This window comes from Xylocopa sonorina, chromosome 1 (assembly GCF_050948175.1).
Source record: "Xylocopa sonorina isolate GNS202 chromosome 1, iyXylSono1_principal, whole genome shotgun sequence".
Classification (NCBI taxonomy): Eukaryota; Metazoa; Arthropoda; class Insecta; order Hymenoptera; family Apidae; genus Xylocopa; species Xylocopa sonorina.
The window spans coordinates 17,509,935-17,516,196 of record NC_135193.1 but is presented as its reverse complement, the minus strand read 5'-3'; positions in this window follow the sequence as shown (position 1 = coordinate 17,516,196).

The window sequence follows — 6,262 nt, the reverse complement described above, 5'->3', positions numbered from 1 at the left end:
GAACGGAGCAATCTTCTGCTCCGTCCATTGTAAGCCGTGCCTGATGTCAGAAAAAAAGGGCGAAGAAAACGAAGCAAATTCTGGGACAGATTTTTCGCGAAATTCGTGTCGAAAAGAAAGCAAAAACAAAAAATCGTCTGTCCTCTCGTTCCGAATTCAAATTCTATCGCGTTTCCCAACGGGAACGGTAGAGTTCAATTCTTCGACCGACTAAGAACGAGAATAAATTCCACCGTGACAAGTAAAAGCTGGTGACTTAATTGCAAGGGAGGTCGGATGCACCGTAGAAACGCGTCGAATGCACCGAAATCGTGGCAGAGCGTATCGCGGCGATATTATCGAGAAGGAGTGGCTGCTCGTATGCGCGTATCGCGTTTCATGCCACGGCCATCTTTATATATGCAGACGGGCCACGCGTGGAAGGTCTGCGGTAGGCGACATGTTCACCGGACATGACTTATTGCCTACAAGCGCCACTGTAAATCTCGGCGTTACAACGTCTGCTTCTGCCACCGAGGCGCAAGGGCGGCAACCGCACACACCGGGACACACGGAGATCTTTTCAAAGACCCTCCTCGGGGTTATGCGCGTCCCATCTCCGCGCTGAACATGAAATTAAGCCGGCTGCACTCCCGTTCAATTAGATTCGAAGCCGCGCGGCTCCTCTAAACACATTTTTTTCCCGATGTCAACGACAGCTCGCGTCCCTTGATACGTCCGGAGGAGCAGCCGCGGTTTCCTTTTCTTCCTCTTCCGCCGGATAAGAGATTGCCATTTAATAAAGAGCAGAGGAGAACGTTTGTGAGAAAAGAAACGGCGCTCCCTTGCCTGACTGACGCCACGGATTTGACGAAAGTTCGGTTGAAATTACGCGGAAAATTACAGGTCCAACTTCCGGTGCCAGCGGAAGCGATCGAAGACGCAGCCCCTCCAATTCGCAGGAACCAAACTACAATCAACGATGACTGACAAGTGAAATCAATAATTAGCGTTCGAGACAGTGACAGTGGGTGAAAAAAAAAACAAAAAATTGTACACGTTTTTATTAGAAAAATTTGCGCCGGAAGTTTTACATTCCTTCGATGTTCCACTTCGAAGTGTCAAATTAGTCGAGGGCCCTCTTACCTAATAATAAGGTTCTCCTAATCGTCGACTGATTTTAGGTCTTTTCGCGGTGGAATCCTAATTGAATTAGAAAATACGGAGGATTTTCTAAGCAGGGACCACGAGAGCAGGTTAACCCGACATTTATCAGCAACCCTTCATTTCGAATAGTAGAGAGTCGGCAGAGAAGACACAGAAGCACCCTCAACGTGTCTGTTTGCTTGGCAAACGGTAAAATAATGAATCTTTGCTATACGGTTTGGCTGTTGTCTACCTCACGTAATTAAGATGTTCGCTAAATTAAAACCACAGTTCGATAAATAAATAGAATGCCAGCATTTATCTTCGCATTATCCACCTATGTACTTATATACATTCCAATTACCTTAACAAACTGCGACAGGATGAAATCACTTTTTTCCATCGATCCAAGACATTAAAACTGGAACTTTGTACAAAAAAGAAACTATCGTACATCGTTGATTACTTATCATCAGCGTAAAGACTCTTTAAAAACCACGTTACACACGGAAGCAACGAAATGGTACGGGCACGAATGAGAAGGGTTAACGTCGATGGAGCCAGGAAATTCTCGAGTCACTAATTTTGACGTACACCGGTGTACGTCAAATTGACATTCGCGTTCACAGGAACCGTCAATTTCACGACGATTTGCACCCGCGGGTCTTCGTCCTCACGTGCAACGAGTTCACGAAAATGCTTGGGCAAAAAGAAGAGGGACATTTCGTGGAAAAAAAGAAAAAGAAGAAGAAAAGAGGCCATGGTGCGTCGCGTGACGAACGAATCCGTGACCGTGAGCACACGTGCATGCGTATTTGCATCTTACCCACGTGTATTCGTGATGAAGATCAAGAATTTCCGAAAAATCAGCCTATCTTTTGTCGTCGCGTCTTTTGACACGTATACATAGACGATAGGGACGATTTACTTATCGATCTATCTCTGATATACTCCAACTGATATACTCCTGACTTTGAACCATACTTGTCACTGAATCGTGGCGATTTTGGCGAATCGCTCCGACGGTGTACTCACAGGTATGGTAACAGCATCTGAGGATGTAGCAATTACGTCTGGACTCCTTGCCACAGATGGACGGGACCGCAGCCACGAAACGCCCCTTGCGTTACACATATGTTACAGCCTTCCCTTCTGTCCCTTTTCCCTTTCCTCCTTGCCTCTCGCCCCTCCTCACCTTACCGTTCATTCCTTCCTGACCGAATTAATGTTCGTACGGCCAGCACGAAAGACGCTCCTGTGGGAACAGCGGAACGCGGCTTTGTCGACGTTCATCCCGGTCGACGAACGCCTGGCGAACGATTACCAGAGTCAAGGAGATCGTGGAGAGCAGCTACTATACACGAGCCGGAGGATGAACTTGGAGAACGCGGTAGGGTTAATGAAGACGAGCCGGGTAACGAGCAAGATGAACTAGCCCAGGACCAGCTGAAGCGTTAAACGCTTGGAATTTATTAGACAACGTTGTATAGTGGTTTGGTTCAAGTATAACTTGGAAATTGACGTACTGAGAATGCAGACGGTAGCCCGCAGCTTCTTTGAAGGAAACAGGAAAAGTATTAAGATGAGCGTTATGCAAAAATATTGGCTTCTTACGAGAAAATGATCGTTCTCAGACAACGCGGAGGGGGAATGAAAAAGCGGGACCTCGAGGAGAGGAGTTGGTTTCTGTTCCTTAACAGAATATTATCCGAGATGTTGTGATCATCACGCAAGCATTCGTTACTCGGAATTATACGGACCAAGTGATAAATAACTCTGCAACCAGCAGCTTTGTGTACCGCGAAGAATGGCCAGGTAGCGAAGAAAAGAAACAGGCAAAATGAGAGAATAGCGGATTCGTGGTAACGTGGACCACGAAATTGCTTCGAAAGTATGGGTAAATCCGAACGATTACACATTTTCAAGATAAACACGCGGATTACACGTTCGAGTCTTTTAATGATTCGTCTGGGCAGTTAGTCGTTGCGTTAGAATCGAAGAATTCGTTCCAGTTTCATCGCGAATCGTGTACACGATGATCGCTGGATAACGGTGACCCTGAGGACAGCGTGTAACCCCCGTAGCCGTGAACTTTCTTTTCTCGTGTGCCGTTGACAATGGCGAGCCACGATCGTCTCGCGGGTCTCTGCACGCGATGACCTGCGTACTTCCTGAGGACACTTGAAGAGGAAATGTCCTAACGGGAGAGCGGCTCCACTTTCCGTTCAAAAGACTTCACCCTTTGTTCCACGAGGCCTAGCCGTCCTGTTCTAGTTAGCCGAAATCGGGACAGAGACACGCGACAGGCAAATCATGAAGAAACAAACGATAAAGCCGCAGAAACGATTGCTCAAACCACTAGTTATCGATGGGCCGAGCTAATCGCGATATTAAGCGTAAGTTGGTTGCCTCCCGTTGCAACACTCAAGCCCTAATGCACCCTAGATAGATCGTGAAAGGGATGAGGCGGCAGTGGCGGCGGTCACGTGCATTCTGACCGGCACGGTCGCGAGATTACAGGCCGGCTCCAGGCGGACTTCGATGTAAATCAATCTGCCACGAAACTTCCCCGGGGCTCTCGTCTAAACTGTTCTACGGCGAAAGGTGAATGGCAATCGCGCGAGGTGTCGGATGTTCGTTCGAAACTACGAACTTCTTGTTGCTCTCGTGCGTCAGCCAAGTACCATGTTTTCGAGGCTAGAGAAGAAACAAGAAGAATGGAAGGTGGAAGAGATGAATGGCGAGGCTACCGTTGCCTGTACGCCAAGGCAGAAGAGGATCAACGACAAAGTCGGACCAGGGTGCATTTATTGAAAATTACTCCTCGCGTGCGGGCTTCACGAAAATGAGGAAGACGAGGGTGAAGTAGTGTCGGAATCGACCGATCGTCCCGACCCCACGATTATGCTAACCGAATGGCGCTTGCTTTAATTAGTTGAAACACTTCAAGGGTGCGCACCACCCTGAAACGTTTAAAAATTTCGAAATTTCTCATACGGATAGATAATAAATGAACACTTTCTATTTTATGCCAAGAAAATAAACGAAACTTTTAATCTTATTTAGTGACCGCCTAGCACAAAGTTCGAGACGATCGCTAAAAGCTTTATGCAAGAAACAATGACAGTGTCGCAGGAACTGCCATAGGTAGATGGAATTAGCGAAACGGAAGAGAAGAAATCGCGAAACATGGTTATTTAACGTTGCGACCCATCCAATTTTCCGGACTTTAATTCGGACGATGGTCAATGGCGCTTTGTCATATGCCCCGAAGTCTCGTGTTCTTCCTAGCAGAAAGAGGGACATAGTCGCGAACCATCGGGCACTTGTTTTCGTTTTCATATTTCCTCCCTTAATTAAACAAGATTTATGCAGTGACCGCGTTTATTACGCTGCCGACTTCAAAGAGAACGTTTCTCTGACTCTGTATACGAAAACTCTATACGAATGTTCATTACATTCTAATTGCCGTATCTATGATCGCTTGTTTTAAGGACCAAATTATTGATGAATCAGTTATATAAAATAATGAATTGTAAAAAGCAAAAGCAATGAGAGCATATTTAAATCGTAGATTTTACGGTATCACCACAACATCTGAATATTCACAAAATACTGAAAGTTACGAATTCGTCAAGAAAACTTACCTTAGCCGGTCGTCTCTCCGAGGAAGGCCATCGGCATATGCGGCTCGCGTGCATCGATGCAACCGTAGGATCGCAGTAACAGGTGCAGATGCAGAGGAAACGATCGTTAGCTCGACAGCCCGCGGTGCATGTGCGCCTATTATGATTTCTTTCGTAATTAGTCTCCCTTCTCTCCATCTCTCTACGTTCCTCGTATGCGTATTCGGATGCACCTATTATTTATTTCGCTGCACGCATGCATGGTCCGGGGAACATGTGCTATTCTTTATGGTTCGCAGTTCCCTGCGTCACCTACAAAACATACAACGAAACTGACGATGACGATTTTTAACTTTCGTTAGAAATGTTCCGCATGTTCGCGACATTTTAACATATAACGCTCTACGATATATGACGACAAAGCAACCAAGTTGGTACGCTAAAACTTTTGGGGGATCGCGGAATCATCGGTGCCTTAAAGCACGATTAACAAAATTTACAATGTGATTTTACGAGAATGACAGAAATTTATGGATCGTAAGATTCGTTCAAGTATGTTTCGTAATAAGAAGTATCTGAAAAGTTTTTCGATCTATCAATACTCATTGAAACGGAGTAATGTTTGAGTTATGGGATGGATCCAAGACTCCGAGGTACATATCCGAGAAAGCGTCTTGCCAGGGGATTACACCGAGGGTTGGCTGTTTGCGCCTCTCGACAAATAAGGGGAAGTCGTTATCCCCTGGATGGGAGGAGTAATTAACTGCTTCTACCTCCTTTCTGTCCGCTCCACCTCTCAGCCAGCATCCTTCCTTTCCGGCTTCGGCTTCTACTCGAAGGAGCAGACTTAAGGAGACCCGCTTAGGCTTTCACGGGGTCGTGTCTTCATTATTCACGCTAATCTGCTTTTGCTTCGTACTCCTACCACCTTGATCTTGCCCCTTCCTTCTCGAAACCGAGTTCTCTCGGTTAGTTTATACTCTACCGAAAATTATACTAATGAAATCTACCGCGACGCGAGCATCACTTTTATGCGCAATTATTATTCTTCGACAGTTCGCTCTTTCTGTAAATCTCAAGCTGGTTAATTAATGTACGAATACAAAATAAATCAGCTCTGAAAATAGAATTTAAATATAACAAAGCAAAAATTAAAATTATTGACGATAAAATATTTCCAATTTTCTTTGCGGTCCATCAAGGAAACCCCCACGGTGTTCACCTAATTGTGATGAATTGTTTTTTCTGTTAACTGGCAATGCCGACAAACACCGAAACGGAGGACTCCAACTGGGATAATCTTTCACCAATTTTGAGTCGTTGATTGATGATCATAATTCATCGGTGATTTCGATAGACGAATGCCTGGCTATGATGGAATTTCAATGTTCCTTGCCTGATAATCAATCGCGAAATAAAAAATTATTTACTAAATATACAAATGATTTGAAAACATTAACAAACGAAATTCTTAAAGGCAAAAATTAAGTTTTACAAATTAAATTAGGTAC